Consider the following 19559-nt stretch of genomic DNA (forward strand, 5'->3'; position numbering starts at 1 on the left):
AGCTAGCCATTCAAAGTCAGGAGGCCTGTATGTGAATTAACAGCAACACTAACTACCATTATATAACACCTTCCTGCTATTTCAGTTCTATTCCTCCACAATTCTAATATAGCTGCTATTATTATAACCATTTATGGATGAGAAAAATGAGGCACAGAGGAATTTTGACTCGGCCCTGACAGAATATTGGAAAATCCCAGAGGGAATGAGGACTTGAATTCAGGTCTTCTGACCTCAATCCTAGGCTAATGTCCCTTATAAAGCCTTTCTAATAGATTCTTCACTTCTTTTTTTTTCCCCTTTATGCCATCAGCCTTCTTTCAGAGTATGTTACCTAATCATGCTCTACCTTTAAACGGAGGGGCTGGCTTCTCCATGCCAGGGTAAATGTATGTTCAAAGAATGCATTGGATTAGTTTCTCTGCCTGAGAAAATAGGCTCTAATTGCAAGAACAGCTGAGCTGGAGCAGATCCTGTTGACCATTTGTTGCCAAATTCCAGATTACACAGTAGACAAGAGGAGTTTTCTAGGACTACATTAAAGTGACTATAACTAGGGTGAGGATTTCAGGACCGTGGAACTATAAAAAAACCTTATTCTAAACGTCAGGCTTGAAATCCAAAACCAGAGTTTTTGCTTTTGCCTGTTAGATGTCACTTACAGCTTAGTTCAACCTCAGTTCTTGTACACGGGTCTTCAATAATCTCTATGGATTGATAATTGTCTGGCATCTCCATCACCCCCTTGGAGTGGGAGATGACTGAAAGTGGCATTAAAGTGGGTAAGATTTGAGGGGAGAGAGAGAAGCAGCTCTTTGGGGTTCTGATTTGTGTTTTTCAAATTCTGGGTCAAGGCTCCATTGATGGGTTAAATCAATTTACTGGATCAAGACTGACACCTTTTTTTTTTAATGAAAGAGAGTAGGATAGAATTAGTCAAACAGGAAATATCAAACTATATCATATGTAGTTAGAGTAAGTAGTGTTTCATGAAGTATTTTTAAATATTTTTTTGGGTAGTGGTTTGCAATGCAAAATGTATTTTTTACTTCAAGTCACAGTAAAAAAAAAAGTTTGAAAGCCACCGGCTAGGTGGATTGAGAGCTGGAAAGTCGACTCCACTTAATACTCTCAGCTGTCAGGGAATATCACGGGAACTACTTAAAACTTGCCACCTAACATAGGAAACCAAAACCAAAAACTGTAAAGAAAAAGATTTAGAAGCTTAGTTTCCTAAATATTTATAAATTTTTACGTTAAAAAGTGTAAAACAAAATTGAAAGGTAAAAAACAAACTGAAAAAAAGTTTGTACATACATGTCAAAAAGTAAATGTTCTTAATATAAAAGTGATTATAAATCGACAGGAGAAAATGTCTAATATCCCAACAGAAGAAAAAAGGGCAGAGACAAATGATTAAAAAAAGAAAGATGAAAAGAGGTCAAACTTCATCAATAATGTCAATTAAAACAAGATATTTTTTCACTTCTCCCAATGTTTTTAAATACCCACTTTTGTCAAGGATATAAGAATATGAACGGCATCACGTACAGCTGGTAGGACTATAATTAAATAAACTTTAAGAAAAATTGGCAATACACACCAGAAGCCTTGAAAATTATGTACCCTTCGGCTCAAAATTCTTCAAATAATTTATCTCAAGGGAGCAATCATGGGTGTGTTCAAGGTTGCCTACAATAGTAAAAACTTAGAAAACACCCTGTCTAACAATAGAAATGTTTTGATCTCCTTCATGTAAAAAGTTAAAAAATAAATAAATAATAAGCACATGTGTAGCAGAGTTCCCTAGCAAAGCTTGGCCTGGGCCTAAAGTTTGGGCCATTTGTGGGGCTGGAAGTCTGATGACTCCTTTGGAAGTTCAGTTTCCTGAGCTGACAGGTGAAGAGGAGGTGAGAGGAGTTTGGAGAATGTAAGTTTAGGGGCTGGGAAAGGTAGACAATGGGACTGTTGATTATCAATGAATAGAGAGGTTTGAGAGAAAAGCAGGAAAGCTGTTTTCATGAGAGATTTTAAGTCTAGGGCCTGGGGCTAACAAAAAAGATATAGGTATGGTGATTAAAAGTGTCCTGGTGAAAAGTAAAGCAGCTAAGAGGGTGTAGGGAGTGTGGGAGATGGGGGGACTTTGAAAGTTTATTTAGGATGGTGAGGGAAGACCCCTCTGATGAGTTGACATTTGTCAGAGACCTGAAGGAAAGGTGAGAACCACCAAAGGAGTCCAGGCGGAGGGAATAGCCAGTGCAAAGGCCCTGAGGCAGCAACATTCTTGAGTTTGAGGAACAACAAAGAGGCGGTGTGACTGGAGTGCAGTGAGCACAGGAGAAATTGGGAGAAGACAAGGTCAACGAAGTAGCCAAATCAGGTCATGTAAGACATTGTAGCCATTCCAAGGATTTGTCTTTTATCCTGAGTGAGATGGGGAACCATGAATAGAGGAGGGACATGACTTGACTTATGCTTTTAAAGGATCATGCCATGAAATGCAATGTAGAGAACACACTTGGGGGCCTAAACTGTGTGGGGGCTGAAGATAGAAATTAGAGACTAAGTAGGAGGCTACAGCAATAATCCAGGCAGAAGGCAACGGCTTGGAACAAGGCGATAGCATAAGAGGTGCTAAGAAGTGTTCACATCCTGCATATATTTTGAAGGTAGACTGGCAGGATTTGCTAATGGATGGGTGAGATGTGTGGGATTATATGTATGTTTGTGTGTGTCTGTGTGTGTAGATATTGGGACCCCACCTCATATCAAGTGAATCAGATTCTCTGCAGGTAGTTCATGGTTATTTCTTAAAAGCTCCCCAGGAGATACTAATGTGCAACCAAGGTTGAGAATTACTGCTCTAGGTTGGTAAGGTTATAGGAGACTTTTATTATTTTTCTAATCTTTATTTTCCACATTTCCACAGTAAAAGTTGTAATAAGGGGAAAGGATTCTTTAAACAAAACATCTTCCTTCCCCCACCCTGGGTATAAAATGTGGGTAAGAAAATAATGATATAGCTTTATTTTAATGGTCATTTCTCCACTTGATAAATTCCTACCATCCTTCCATGGCCAGCATAAATGCCATCTTCTCTCTGGAGTCCATTGAGCTTCCCCAACCACCTGTGATGGCTCTTTTTTCCCCACTCCTGTGGCCCATGGCCCCCTCTTTTTGGAACTTAGTTCTCCAGTGTTTGTACTTGGGAGTCCACTTTTTGGCTGGAGGGAGCCTTTCCTGTAAACTCACTCTGGAAACTGTCAAAGTAGGCTCTAAGAGGTTCTATTAGTCTGAAGTCCACAGTCCAGCTGAGAGAAATGGTGCAGAGAGGACCCTGGAATGTCATGCCATGGGGACACAGAGGGAGGCCAAAGGCTGCCCCTGGATCTGGGACAGGCTATGGCCTCCCTTGAGGTACCAGGCTCCTGGTTCATCTGTCCTGCATCCCTGACTCCTGAGAGGCAGGGAATGAGCCATCTGAGTAAGATGCAGCCCCTGGAATATGTCCCAAGTTCTCTGGCACTAGGTGCCCCATTTGGAGGTCTAACAGAAAGCTAGGAGGAGGAGTGGTAGGAAAAGCCTCTTCTCCTCTAACACCTTCTCTCCGCAAACTCTATTTAGTATCCTGCCTTTTAAACTTTTATGTTATGGCTAGCTTCCCACAGCAATAAGTATTCTAACAAAATATAATTTTAATGACCACATATTATTCCCATTAACCATAATCTAATCATTTCCCATTGTTCAAAATTTTGGTTATTTCTAGTTTTTACTATTATATTTAATACCATCTAGTAATTGATCTAAAAGGAAAAATTAGAATGGAGTCCCCAAATTTTGAGACTGTACTCAAGAGGAAAAACTCTTTCATTTTCCATAGTTTTCCCCACCTTCTTTTTAAATTCTGCTTTGGAAAAGCAATCACTCTTGCTAGCATCTGAGTAATATTTATCTTTACTATTACATTTACTATTATTATCTGTAAATAGCTTTACAGTTCACAAAGCAGTTTCTCATATATTATCTCATCTAATCGACACAACCACACTATGAAATAGGTTATTATTCCCATTTTACATTTGGGGAAATGAGGCTCAAAAACACTATGTGACATGTTCAAAGTAATACAATTATTTATTGTCAGAGCTGGGATGGGGGCCGAGGTCTTGGGACTCCCCAAACCGTATCAAAGTAACCATGTACAAAGTACTATGCTAGGGATCATGGGGGAGAGCAGATGGTGGTACAAGGACAGGTCCATGAAACAGCTCTACCAAGACAGAGAGGCCAGTGCCATTAGTAAGATAAAGTGCTACAGACTGAGGCTTGCAAGGTCAAAGCAGTTCCTCTAATTTGGACTACTGTAGAAGGCTTTTTGAGAAAAACCACAACTGAAATCAGGGCTTCAAGAACGGGTAGATCTGGGTATTCTGAATAAGAAGGAGGGATTTCCAGAGGCACAGAAAGAGGAAAATGGAAAGTATGGATGATTGGGGAAAGGGCCAGCATAGGCAGTGGAGATGGGAGAGGAACAGAACTGTAACAGTAGCCTCACAAAGGTGAGAGCCAGAAGGCCTTGGAGATCCTCTGGTAAGGAAACCAGAGATGTGGAGCGATTTGCACAAGTTGGTACCAGCAAGGAAAGGGCAAGTCTAGATTTTCTACTCTGGCCTCTGGTTACCCAGGCCAGTACTTCCATCCAATAAACTTAATCTCCTAAAACTAAGCAGCCATTTCCTTGGAAGAGTATTTGCTATGGAATACTAAATCAATAACCAGTGGCAAGATCTTGTGAGGGGAGAGCCAGGAGACAACTGCAGTGCCTTGGCAAGGTGACAAATGAAGCCCGAAGGTGGGGTCAGAGGAACAAAGAGGAAGGACTGGATAAATAAATATTGCAAAGGCTGCACTGTCAAGGCCCAGCACCTGATCAGATATGGGAGGCAATCTAGGGGAAGGGACTAGATAAGCGTTTTCAACCCTCTGGAGAAAACTTCAGTGTAAGAAGAGCAGAGGGGAGAACGGGTGGGAAGTTGGCAAGGAGCCAGAGAGAGCGGCATTGCAGAGCAATCTGCACCTTATGCTACTGTTTGTGAAATAGATATACAATGCTATAATTCTCCTGGAAAAATACACAGGAAAGTGGTATCAGTCGTGGCTTTGGGGGAGGGGAATGAGTGGTTAGCAGCCAAGGTCAGCTATCTCTCCCTTTTATATTATATCTTTGGGTTATGAGCTACGGGCATATATCTAATAGCAAAATAATTTGAAAATGTTTTCCAAGTTGTGTAGTAAATGGAAGGAAAGCAACATGACAATAAGTAGCAGGTTCTTTTTTCCTTAGGATGGGGAGATTCGAGAACCTCTGGAAGATGAAACTGAAAATGTGAAAGGGAGGGGTTAGGTTAAAGAAGGGGGGCGGTGAAATGAGAGAAGGCTGAGGCCCAGGAGGAAGTTATCTTGCAAAGGAGGAGAAAAGGCCTACTGTAGGAAAATGGAGACTGCATCGCGTGTGGATTCCAGCTGGGCGGAAAGCAGGCGCTGTTCTTATGATATTTTCAACGTGGGACCCGCAAAATCCTCCTGAGCCTGAGAAGAACAAGTTCTTACGGGTGAAAACTGGACATGTTCCGAGTTTAGGGGCTGTATATTCAAGGCAGCACCGTTTATGGTGGTAAGACAGAACAAAGGAAAGGGCATAAACGACAGATCTATTAAATGAACTGAGGTGCCTTTATGCCATGGATTAATATTCAGCCATTAACAGAGTGGGTCCCAATTAGGACTTGGCGTTTCGACGGTGTACTAGAAAAGCAAGATGCAGGGCGGCGTATGTTACATGATGCCATTTTAGAAAACAAAAGGAAACACAGCGCACCCGCGCCCGTGTCTGATTTGGCTTAGGCCATCATGGGGGAAATTACAGAAGTATATACTTAATGCTGGTTAAAATTGGGGTAGTGAAAGATGAGGAAGAGAAAGAGGGGGGAAATCCTTAATACTTACAGAGTAAAAGAAGCAAGTGCAAAACAAAACCCAAAACACCTAGGACCCCAGGATCGGCGATAAAGACCCAGAGGCAAGGAGGATTCCCCGGGCGCCCGCAGAGGAGCCACACACCGGTGGAGCCTCCCAACAGCCACGCCAGTGCGGATATTTTCCAATTCGTGGGCGTCGGCGGGGGCGTGGGCGCGAGCGTGTGCAGCGCGCGGCTTGGGGTTTCTCTGAGCTCTTTGTTAAAGGAGAATGGCGAAAAGGGGGAGGGAGCGGTGCGCCGCCAGCGTTGGAAAGGACAATCGTGGGCTGCGGGGAGCTGAGGCGGGCAGGCAAGGGCACACGGGCTGAGGGACCGACCGGGTTCCTGGGCCGCCACTCGGCCCCCACTCGGCTCAGCCAGGCCCAGCTGCCCCCCGTCACGCAGTGGGCACTCCCCTGCCTGGCCTGGAAGCCAGTCGGGCTGCTGCTGTCACTGCCTAAACAAAAGGCGCCTATGCCTGGGCATGGAGCGCAAAGAGCGCAAAGGGCGCAGGGCGCTTACTATGGGCCCTCCCCGCCATCTGTCCCTGACGCTCAGGCTCCCACTCTTCAGATCTCTCCCCCAAGCAGACACTGCTCTCTGCCCTGCCCCCTTTTCTTTAACTCCTTCCCGCAACCCTGATAACTTCTGATCTACTTTCTGTCTCTAGGAATTTACCTATTCTAGTTATCTCATATACGTGGAATCATAGACTTGTCTTTTTGTGTCAGGCTTATTTTGCTTGGCATAATGTTTTCAAGGTTCATCCATGTTGTAATATGAGAATGGCACTCTTTTTTAAAAATTGTGATAAAACGTACCACTTTAACCAACTTTAAATGTACAGTTTAGTGACATTAAGTACATTCACATGGTTGTGCAACCGTGGCTATTATCCATCTCCAGAACTTTTCCATCATCTCAAACGGAAACTTCATACTGGTTAAACAGTAACTCTTCCCCAACCCCTGGCAACCACCATTCTACTTTCTGTCTCAAGGAATTTCAGGGCATCACTTTTCTGGGTTATCTGCAATGGCAGTGTTCCCATTGTAGGGAGTTGAGGGAGACAAAGCCATATATATACTGGAGAATATCCGCATGTGGATGACAAGGATGGCAAAACCTAGTCATATGAGAAAGAGTGGAAGGGACTGAGAATGTTCAAGAAAGTGAAGTTCTGGGATGATTTTAATTCATGTTTTAAAAAAAAAACCTGGAGGTTTTATTTTAACAATTTTAAAGGAAGCCAACGGTGCGATGTAAGTGGAAGAGACGCAAGGGACGATCAAGACTGTCTTGACACAAGTGAAGGATGGCAGTGTATGAAAGTGGTTGGAACTGTCCTGTCAACAGAAATCTAATCTGATTCATATTCTAAATTTTCTAGTAGCCACATTAAAGAAATAAGAAACAGTAAAATATTTTACTTAGCCCAATGTATTAAAAATACTATTTTAACGTGTAATAAATTCAAGAATTAATAATGTGACATCTCCAGTTCTTTCTTTCATAATTAGTCTTTCAAATTAGGCTGGTCACATTTCAAGTGTTCAATAGCCGCCTATGGCTACTGTATTGCATAGTGCAGAGTTGGAACCTGGGACTTGGGTGTCAGGCAGGTCTGGGATCAAGATCCATATTCCATCCCTTCCTAGGCTGGGTGACTGGGCAAATTACTTACTCTCTCTCATCTGTTTCTTCATCTATAAAATGGAACTAACAACAGTACCTACTTTATAAGGTAATTGTGAGAATTAATGGCACATAAAACACTTAGTACATGCTCAGTAAATGCTGATGATTATTAATGGTAAATTAGGTAATTATTAATTTGCATTCTCATCAGATGATGTGGCTTGAAGACATTCCAGAGGAACAAAGTTAAAAGACAACGGATAAAATGGGAAAACCTGTTTGCAACACATATGACAAACAAAATGTTATATTTTATGTGTAGGAAGCACATGCAAATAAATAAGAAAAAGTAATATGAATGGGAAATACACAAAAGGAGACAAGTGATTTTTTTTTTAAAAAGGAAGACCCATTTGAAGTAAGTTCAACTCTCTAGGAACTGAATAAACACAATATCATTGTTGAGTAAAAACTAGCAACAATCAGGATTTCATGGCACCCAATACCGAAAAAGGTATGAGGAACTCTCTTTTCAAATCAAGATTTTCTGAAGTTTTGATAGTTAGATCTGATCCCATATTATCAGGATAAACAAGCCGTGTTCTTGCTTCAAGGGGGAACAAGCTAAACAGCCTTTTCTATCACACCTTTTTCCTCTTCTAAAGGAAGCTCAACAGCCAACAAGTATATTTTAACAAGTTTGATTTTTTTTCCTTATCACATGTGCAGTCATTTTACATTTGTTTTGCTAATAGTCCTTTACCACTAGGGTTGACATTTCTCATGGCTTGAAATAGCCCAAAATTCTTCCAAATTTAGGCAGGGCTAACTTATATTCTTACTTAAGCCCCAATATCCCCAGAACATTCTTAGACTTCTGGCTAATTCCTGGAATGCTCTAGTTGCCAGTAGGGTTAGCGACATAATTTGTGGGGCCCAGTGTGAAATGAAAATGTGGGGCCCCTTTTTCATAAAAGAAGACAAAGCTTTTTACTTTTTTCTTCATTCACTCTCTCAACCTGTCATGGTGATTTTTATTTGCCGTTTATTGTTGCGCTCTCAGGCATGGAGACACCCTAGGGACAAGTGCATACTTTAACAAGTGCCCAGGGCCCTGCCCTGAAACAGCGTGCATTTCCCAGTCTGGAAAAACTTGATCTAATGGTGAGGAAGAGACAACTCATACTGACCTAAGTCCTTAGTCTTCCCTTCTCTGCATTCTCCTCTACAGCAGTGCCTTGAGATGAAAGATGCCTCCTGGTACAGCCATCTCAAGGGGAAGAAGGGTTACAGGGCAACAGGAAACAAAAAAAAACATTGGTCAGGAAATCAAAATATTATCCCTGCACGTACATCACGTCTGAGAGCTGGGTTAATGAGTCGGCTCCCCAGAGAGAGCTGATCCACTCTTTGTATGTTAATGAGTTAGGCCAGGCAAGGCTGAGGGCCAAACTAAGCTCTAAGGTAAGTTGACTCCATGGCTATCTCTATGTGTGGCCAGCCTGTCTTGCCATGGTGACCCCATTCTGTCTCCCTTCATGTACTTCTAGAAAGTCACGTATCCCTAGATTGTTCAAGGGCCCAAAAGGAAGAGATGGTGTGGTTAGTTAGGGACCAGAGATGGGGGACTCACCCTTTCCCCTCCCTTCCTTCAAAACTGTTTTACTGCATCACAAAATGCCTCCATTTAGAGGCACTTCCAGACCACTGCCTTGGAGAGAAAACCCACAGCCTTCTATACATTCAGAAAATGATACTTATGTATGAAGCCAGTGCTGAGGATGCCTTCAGTTAAAAAAAGTTCAGAGACCAATCTGCCACACTCATGTAAGGCCAGATTCTACACGTGGGTGTTCCCTGCCTCCCCCACTCATTGGAAGTCCAGCATTAAAAGAAACAAACACAGATCCCTCACTTTAGTCAGACAAAGAATGAGAAATGATTCTTTCCTGACTCAGAGGAGCCCAGTATGCACACACTGGCAACCACATGAGCCAAAAAAGGAGTGGGGCCAGAAAGCACCTGCTGGCCTCATTTGGTGTCCTGTCCAACGGTAGTTGCCCGGTATCTTTAGAGCCCACCTCTTCCCAATGAGCGTTCATTCCTGTTTGGTGGTTGTAGTCACCCTCTGCCCCTCCAGGACCATGTTCCTGTGACTCCTTGAGCTTTGTGAAAAGAGTGAGAAAGCTAAGGGCTCTTTACTTATCAACACTGCCCTTTTCCTATCAGCAGCATTTATATTATTAGCTATCTTCTTCTGAAAAATCCTCTTTTCCTTTTTTGGATATATTTTCTCTCTTCTGATTCATTAATTCATTTGTTTATTCCCTCAATCAGCAAACATATGTCAAGTGCCTGTTGTATGCTAGGCATAGTGATAGATGCAGGGGACATAAGAGTAAGATACCTGGTTTCTGTCTTCAGGTTTGTCACAAAGGATCTCCCCTTTCCCTGGCTACTTATCCATCTTCTCGCTTCCTCCTCTTCTTCCTCTCAGTTGTCAAAGGTGACATCTCGTAAGGCTTTTTCCTTTGGTCTTTTCTTCTGCATGTCTTTACTCTCATAACTCCAATACCACCACAGTGCAAAATTCCCTTAAATCCAAATCCCAATTTAAAACTGATTTTCCAATAACTGACCAGTTATTTCTACCTAGATATTCTACTAGCAACTCAATTTATAAAGTCTCCCCCAACAAAAATACAACTTTCCAACTTCTCATCACCCTCACCCCATCCTGCCTCACTCTTCCTCCTAACCTATGTCAACAAAACAGTCTAAAAATTTTTTTCTTTTAAATTTATTGGGATGACATTGATTACTAAAACCATATAGGTTTCAAGTATACAATTCAATAATATGTCATATGTGTATTGCATTGTGTGTTCACCACCCAAAGTTAATTTCCTTCTGTCATTATATATTTGACCCTCTCTGTCCCTATCTACCTCCTCCCTCCCCCCTGGTAACCACTAAACTATTGTCCGTGTCCATGAGTCTGTTTGTCATGTTGGTTTGTTGCTTTCAGTTTTCTATTCTATATGAGTGAAATCATATGGTTCTTAACCTTTTCTGGCTTATTTTGCTTAGCATGATAATCTCAACTTCCACTCATGTTGTCTCATCTTTTATTATAGCTGAGTAATATTCCATTGTACATACATACCACATCTTCTTTATCCAATCATCTATTGAAGGACACTTCGGTTATTTCCATGCCTTGGCCACTAAGAATAATACTGCTATGAACATCAGGGTGCATATATCTTCATGAATAAATGTTTTCAATTTTTTTGGGTAGATATGCAGGAGGATTGTTGGGTCGTATGATAATTCTATTTTTAATTTTTTGAGGAAACTCCATACTATTTTCCATTGTGGCTGTACCAATTTACAGTCCCACCAGGAGTGTATGAGTGTTCCTTTTCCCCCACAACCTCTCCAATACTTGTTATTGCTTGTCCTGTTGATTATAGCCATTCTTACAGGTGTGAAGTGGTATCTCATTGTGGTTTTGATCTGCATTTCCCTAATGGCTAGTAAAGTTGAGAGTTTTTTCATGTCTGTTGGCCATTTATATGTCTTTTTGGGAGAAATGTCTGTTCAGGTCTTCTGTCCATTTTTTTTTAATTGGATTGTTTGTTTTTTTATCATTGAGTTGTAAGAGTTCTTTGTACATTTTGGATATGAGGCCCTCATCAGAGGTGTTGTTTACAAATATCTTCTCCCATTCAGATGGTTGCTTCTTTGTCTTGTTGATGGTTTCTTTTGCTGTGTAGAAGCTTTTCAGTTTGATATAGTCTCATTCATTTATTTTCATTTTTACTTTGCTTGCCTTTGAGGTCAAATTCATAAAATCCTCTCTAAATCCAAGGTCCATGAGTTTGGTACCTATGTTTTCTTCTATGCTATTAATTGTTTCAGGTCTATATTCTTTGATTTCTTCTATGCTATTAATTGTTTCAGGTCTATATTCTTTGATCCATTTTGAGTTAATTTTGGTGTATGGTGATAGATAGCAGTCTAGTTTTATGAAACACTTTTTCCCCAAGTATCCAGGATAAAAAATTTGGTTTGACACCTTACCCATGCTTTTGCCCTTCCACAGCCAATCAACAGTCAACTTCTATAGATTCTATAGCCTTGCTGCGTCCCACATATGTCTCATTTCCATCCCCACTATCCCTCTGGCTGAGTCTCTCCCCGTCTGCTAGTTTCCTATCTGGTTCCTATGGTTCTAATTTATTTTTTCTTTTTAATGCAGAGCTCCTAGCATGCCTTTTTCTTGCTTTTTCTTGCCTCAAAAGTCTTCAGGGGTTCACTATCACTAGAATAAAATGCAGAATCTCAACCTGACAACCAAGGCTCCATTAAAACAACTCTGTCCTTCCCCACATTTTCTATTTTTCCTGAGCAGTCCCTGAGCTTCTGCCAAACTGAACCACTATTTTCTCCTTCTTTACTCATGCTATTTGTTCCACGTAACATGCTTCTCTAACTCCTATTTGTCCTGGTCCAAATTAAAGCCAAACTCAAATCTTTTCTATTCCATGAAGCCTTTCTCTTCTCACCAATAGTTGGAATTTTTTTCTTCTCTAAAGAACATCAGCCCTCGATATACACATATCTTGTTTTGTCTTACCTCTCCTAGTAAATCATAAACATGAGGGTAAGGAGAGTTGATTTCCCATGGCTGCATCTTCCAGAACCTAGCACAGAGCTTTATGTAGAGTAGCAACAAAATTAAGTAAAAAGAACAAGATCTTAGACTGAGAAGCCCTGGTTAATGGAGGCCTGAATATAGTCAGTCATAAGAGTTAATGGTATGAGTGAGACTGGACAGGCACTGAATATCAGGTCCTGAATGACAAAAATTTCCATGAGTTCTTTAAATAATTTATTATTTTATGTGTTTGTGATATGTTGGGTCCTCTAAAGTATAGCTTTCAGAGCAGAGGACTCTCTTGCTTGGGTTTGAGTCTTAAAGATAGCAATCTAGTAGGCAGGCAAAGCCAGAAAGAGAGACTTCGTTGCTTTTTCTTTTTCTTAGCACTGATGTAACTAATTTCAAATCTAGAAGCAAAGGCAATTGATAGAAATTGCCTTTTTTTTTTTTTGCTAGAAAATCAAATTATAAAATCTTGTAAAAGTTTCTAAACCAATAACCTGATTATACTTAATGTAGTAATTCTAGAGTTATTCTTTTAAACTCAAGTCGAGAACAAGGAAAGAATGGGCACTATTTGAAAACATTGTTCTAGAAATTCTAGTCACTAAAGTAAGACAAGAAAAAGAAATATGAACTCTGGATGTTTGAAAGACAAAACTATGATTATTTCAGATGAGATGCTACTTTATCTAAAAAGACAAATTATCTAAATAGCAAATTCGTAATTATGTATATCGCAATTACAAAACGGTTAAAAAATATACACAAAATGATAGATTTTCTATACACCAATAATATATAGTTAGAAAATATAATAGCAAACAAAACATTATATGAGAAACATGCAGAGCCTTTGTGAAGAAAACTACCAGACTTTACCGAAAGGCCTAAAAGAATAACTAGAGAAACATTTTGATTTACCTGGAAAAAGAAATATTATTCGTGTGTGTGTGTGTGTGTGTGTGTGTGTGTGTGTGTGTCTGTAACACCACCAAGCAACTCTCTAATTCTCAACAGACACTGACTGGGTGTCCTATAATTTAACTCAATTCTGATACTATTCTACCTAGAGACAACATCAGATTGCACAGGTGAAGGGCTCAGTCCCACAAGACTGCTCCCACTTCAGACGGCAATCCCAAGTTCAGGTCATTACCTGTACTTCTGACTAGTTGGTTATAAATTAGAATTCCCTAGGATCCCCTCCTCGGGTTCAATTAATTTATATCACAATTATAAAGAGTCCATTTTTCCTTGTGGTAAATTTAAAGATGATCCCCCTCAAAAATATCCATGTCCTAATCTCCAGAATCTATAAATATTACCTTATTGGAAAAAAGGGTCTTTGCAAGTGTGATTAAATTAAGGATTTTGAGATGAGGGGATTGCCCTGGATTATTGAAGTGGGCCCTAAATTCCATTACAGGTGCCCTTATAACAGAGAGGCGGAGGGAGGTTTGACACACACAGAAGAGGGGATAATGTGATCATGGAGATTGGAGTGATGCAACCACAAGTCAAGGAATGCTAGCAACCACCAGAAACTGAAAAAGACAATGAATGGATTCTCTTCTAGAGTCCCCAGATGGAGCACGACATTGCTAAGAGCTTGATTTCAGCTCAGTGACATTGATTTCAAACTTCTGTGGTTTAAAGCCACCAAGTTTGTGGTAATTTGTTATAGCAGCTGTAAGAAACTAACACATCCCCAAATGGAAGTATAAATTAATGACAATTCAATTTTACATTTCAATTTCATTTTTCTAGAATTTGGTAAGATTATTCTAAAATTCTGAAAGAATAAGCACATAAGAACAGCTGAGACTTATACTCTCAAAAAAAAAAAAAGAACTATAATGAAAAAAGACTTGTACCACTAGATATATAACTGTATTTTAATGAAATCGTGATTACTATATAACAATAGAGAAGCCAGTTCACAGAATAAAGTCCAAAAACCAAATCTGTTTGTACATACATAAGGATTTAAAATATAAATATTGCATTTCAAATTGGTGGGGTAAGGATGGTTTATTCAATAAAATATGTTGGGCAAGTTACTAACCATTTGTAAAAATATTAATTTAGATTACTTACCTCATACTATGTATCAAAATTAATTCTAGAGATTAAATATTTATGTATAGAAACGTCTTCCCACATAGAATTGATAAATCACTGTATATCCATAAGGTGAAAAACTATGAAGTCATTTAAAACACTGAGAATATTTTATGACAAGAAGAGATGATTATAATAGTTACCTGAAGAAGGCAGATTACAAAATAGCATATACAATATCACTCCATTCAGAATTTTCTGTTATATGCACATTTGATGAGAGAAATAACTAGGAAGACACAGATCAAAAGTTAATAGTAATTTTTTTGAGTGGTAAGATTATAGGCAATTTATACTTTCTTCTTTTTGCTTATTTAGCTTTTTAAAAATATTAAACATCTATTGCTTCTAAAAAAATTAAAATGTATTTAAATTTATATAATTACTCTATTTCAGTAGGAGCAATCAAAGTAGCTTCTTTTTCAAAAATTCTAATATGCCCAGTTGTAAGGTATATTGTTTTTACTATCTCTCAAGTTCTTTGTATACTGTATTATTTAATCTTTCACAGCAATGTTATGGTATAGGTAATAAAAATATAAAATAATCCTTGTTTTACTAATGAGGCAATGAAGGCCCAAAATCAATCACCTAGTAAGCATCAGGACTGGGTTTTGAAGGCACATCGGTCTTTAAAGTTCATGCCCTTGTCTGTCATACCAAAGACTGGAAATAACCTAAATGTCTCTCAGTGGGAACTAGTTAAATTACAGTACATACAAACATTGTAAAACTCTGCACTTTAAAAGTAAAAATGAAAAGAAGTACAAATTAGTAGTTGATAGTTGGGCACAGGGATAGGGAGCATGGCAGAGGGAATGCAGTTAGCATTAATATGATGGCTAAGTGGAGGGCCAGGGGAGGAAGGGAACAATTGGGAGATTGCTTTATGAACATTATAGATGTCTAACCAGTGTACTGTATACTTGAAACTAATTTAAATAAATAAATTTATTAAAAAATAAAATAAAACAAAAGTGAGAATGCTCTCTATATGTTGATAAGGAAATGTTTCCTAGATATAATGTTAAGGGGGAAAAAAAAAAACCAAGGTGTAGAAGGTATGTACAGCATGACATTTATGTTAAAAGAGAGTAAACAATATATATTTGTTATATGCATAAAAACAACATTAGAAGGATAAACCAAAACCTAATAACAGGGTTATGTATTTGGGGTGGGAGAAATGAGCAGATGGGGCACAGGAGAGAGACTTTTCACTATATACCTTTCAATGTATTTTTTTAGTTTTGAGTCATGTAATTGAATTACCTATTCAAAAAAGTAAATACATATAAATATTTTAAGGGCAAAATAAAGTAAAATAAAACAAAACTCCTGTCCTTTCCACTCTTCCACATGCCTGAGACATCCTTGGAGGGCAGTCTGCGTCCCCTTTTCAACGAGTTACACAGGGCAGCAGGCCTCTGGACTCCAGTGGCTCTAACAACAGTGTCAGCACACAGACCAGGGAAGGTTGCTCTGCCAGCAAGCAGAGCCAGGCCAAGCACACCCTCTTCCCTTATCCTTGACTTAGAAAAACAAAACCAATAGGCGAATCCACTCGTCAGCATTTCTGAAGCCAGCTGTTAACCAATCCTCTTCCTGCCCTTTAGACTCCTTTCCTTCCTTTTTCCAGAAAAACCTGGAAAGCTCTGCAAAACTTTGCAAAATGCCTTACTAGCTTTGGCTGCCTTTTTTTTTCTCCTTTGGCCTGTGTCATCCTTTCAGGCAAGGACAGCAGTCTGACTTCCTGCCAGCTTGCCTGCTGGGTTCGTAGCAGTGTCTTAAAACAAAACAAAACAAAACAAAAAACCTCTGTATTTTCCTAAACCTAAAAACCTCAAGTTGGGGGTCATTTTGTTCAACTTCTCACCCAAAGTAGAACATCCCAGTTGTATCAGGGTAAATGTATTTGGCTTTAAAACACATTCCCTTGGTTTCACTTTGTTCATCCAATCAACTCTGAGTGACAGCTCTCATAAAATACCACCTCTTGCTAAGAATCCCACGGGACAGGTCTATTTGTGTGTGGAGTCTAGCAGCACAGAGAGCCCAGTAAATTTCCGTTTAGTAATTCAGTGACTGTTAATCAACAACCAAAATGTATCCCTGGCCATCTGAGGCCTTGTGCCGGGTACAGAAACAAACATGAGTCCCAGATTCTACCCCCAATCTCTAATAACTCTGTTAGGATACCTTTGGCTCATAAATATCTCTGGACTCATTTATTTTGTTCTTTTGTTTGTTTGTTTTGGCTCTTAGGCGTTTAATTGGTAAGTTTTATTTTTTTCATTCATTTTGTTCTTCAAATCTATTTGCAAAGTATCCACTATATCACTGAGTTGTGGATATTTTCATGGTTAGCTGTGTGTCAGAAATATGCTTTATAGGAATGACCTTCTCTCTCCTCTCCCTCTTTAAGGTTTTGGGATAATAGTTTTTATATTGCAAAGATCACAGCCAGGATTCAAACTCTAGGTAATGTAATCCACTTAAGATTTACTAACCTTTCAGGGTGTTAATTTAGGCATAAGAGTGTCATAGCTTTCAGCTTTCATTAGCTAGAATTCCTTGGCTAATGTGCAGGTAATTTGAGAGGTATGCCAGGTGTGCTCAATGAAAGGTTTTACTCAAATTGACCAGTCATTCTCAGCAATGATGAGCTTGATAAGGTGTCTAGCACCTTACAATATACCTCCTCCAAGAATACTGGGCCAGAACACGGCCATCAAACGTTGTTAAATTTGTTGGGAACCCAGAGCAAAAGGCCCCATGGAGACTACATGTCCATTCTCTATTACATACTTACAGCATCACCAGGAATGAAACTGCGAGATTCATTCTGTACTGGCTTATTCTCAGAGGAAAACCTCAACCAGGCTGAGAATTATGAACACCATAGACTTTAAGAAGCAGCGAGATGCTATCACACCATTGTGGCTTCCACCTATCCATACGAAATACACCAGCAGGAAGAAGGTGTTATGTTACTCAGGTTTCTGTTACTCAGGTTTCCTGTCAGGACATCCTGGACTGAAACACAGTTCTGTCACTGAAAAATATAAGATAAATGACAGATGGGAAAACTGCCAGATCATGTCCTTGAATATCTCATAAATCTGTCAGCTTGCAAAGAAGACCTCAAAAGCTGGTATGAAAATCTCCCATTCCCATTAACGACAGCTAGTTTTTCTTCCAGGTAAAGAGGAATGGGACATGGGGGCCTGGAGAAGGCTCCATGCACAGATTCTTAGCGGACAAGGCCCTGTCTTAAACAGCCCTGGACCAAACTCAGGGTACAAGCATTACTGCATAAAGTGGCAGGCCCCATTTTGCGTGTGGCTCTGAGGATTGCCTGTGAGTTCTCCAATGTCCAAGGGCTTTGCCATCTAGTGTTTAACAGCATAGACAGGTCAGTTTAGCAAAACAGTATAAGACTATACATTGAACAGTATAAGCTCTCTCCCCGGGGGAACCACAAGGCAAACGAGAATCCATTAAAACAAGGGTATAGGCCAGGGCTCTGTTCTCCAGGCTTATCACACCAAGCTCATCCACTCATTAATTTATTCATTTACTTATTCAACAAACATTTATAGAGCATCTCAGAGGTTTCAAGAACTATGCTAGGTGCTGGGAATGCAAAGGTTCCCTGTCTTTGAGAAGTTTAGCCTAATGGTGGAGAGTCAAGAGAACCAACAGTTATAATAAGGCACGATGGTGGGTGTTTCCACAGAGTGCAACTGCTCTTATCATTGTATGTCTTGCCTTGTTTCACATATGGTGGCACATAGAAAGTTAGGGAAGAGTAAGACCAGAGACTGTGATGCCTGAGTTGAACACCTGAAGAGTAAATAAGAATTAGCCAGGGTAAGTGGGGAAGGAAAGAATGTTCAGGCAGTGGGACCAACATGTGCAAAAGTACAGAGAAGAGAGAGAAAATGTCTCAGTCAGAGCTTCATGTGGTTCAGTGTGGATAGAGGATAAAGGGTGAGAGAGAAGGAGGTGGAAGAGATGAGACAAGGATGGATGGGGAAATTAGAACGAGGTGACCAAGTCTCTTGTTGTCATGCTGAGGTAGGGGCCGAGTCTTAATTTTGTTTTATCCTCCATGAGATTCAGACAATGATGGATACATATCAGTTGCTAATAAACATCTGAAAACAATGAAGAGCCACCAAAGGGTTTTAAGCAGGGGAGTAATGTAACCAGGTATGTAGAGGAAGACTTGAAGAGGGTGAGAACGGAGGCAGAAAGACCAGGTAGGGTACATCTCTCACCAGGCAGTGATCCAGGTGAGAGATGAACATGGGCTGAACTGAGAGAGTGGCAGTGTGGGTGGAGAGAAGTAGATGGATATAAAATCAGCACATTGTATAGGAAAGAGGGGCTGCCATTTTTAGATCAATGAATATAGATACTTTTATGATTTCTCATGGGCACTGCTGACCGCATGCAGAAAGTATTGGTTAACATGCAGATTCTTCAAAACCACAGACTCAGACTATAAAACTAGGCAAGATGCCACTTCTAAGGTTCACATAGCTTTTCTTGTGCTTATTCCCACTGCCTCTTCTATGCAGTGGAAGCAAAAAGAGAAAACACTGATTCAGAAAAGAATGACACCAAACTACCTGTAAGTGACCAACCTCCTTCCACACGAACAGGCTGTGTAGGTAAAGGGGCCCCCATCTTTCTCTCTTTAAAGAATGTCTGAAGAACCAACAGAGATCAATTCAAGTTCTTTTTGTGCTGAAGAGGAAGCCGAACTCCAAGAGGTAGAGAGACTTGCCCAAAGACAGAGCTAGAGAGCAGCAAAGACAACCAAGAACACAAGCCCCCTCCCCCCGACCCCAGCCCCACCCCGCTTCTTCCATTATGAAGCCCTTTAAATTTCCCCCAATCTTATATTAACAGAGGGGAAGCAGAAGGGGGAGGTGGCAGGTGAAGACAGGAATGTAAGTTGAGCTGAGTCAACTAAAAGCCTCCTGCCCCCATTTCTCCAGCTTCAGAGAGAATATCAGTGATCGCTGACTCTATCTTGCACTGACGACTTTTCAGGAGCTGTTATACATTGTTCCAATAGGTACTATCTGTTAACACCAGTAT

General features: G+C 40.1%; 1 long non-coding RNA gene across 1 annotated transcript in view; it reads right to left on the bottom strand.

The window, feature by feature from the left end:
* The window catches only part of LOC120594578 (uncharacterized), a 120702-nt gene extending 111753 nt beyond the window's left edge, over positions 1–8949 (bottom strand). The window contains exon 1 of the long non-coding RNA XR_005650610.1: positions 8848–8949. This is a non-coding gene — a long non-coding RNA (uncharacterized LOC120594578). The remainder of the gene's footprint in view (positions 1–8847) is intronic.
* Between the last annotated feature and the right edge of the window lie 10610 nt (positions 8950–19559).

The sequence above is a fragment of the Pteropus medius genome, unplaced genomic scaffold (genome assembly GCF_902729225.1).
Source record: "Pteropus medius unplaced genomic scaffold, Ma_sr-lr_union100, whole genome shotgun sequence".
Taxonomy (NCBI): domain Eukaryota; kingdom Metazoa; phylum Chordata; class Mammalia; order Chiroptera; family Pteropodidae; genus Pteropus; species Pteropus medius.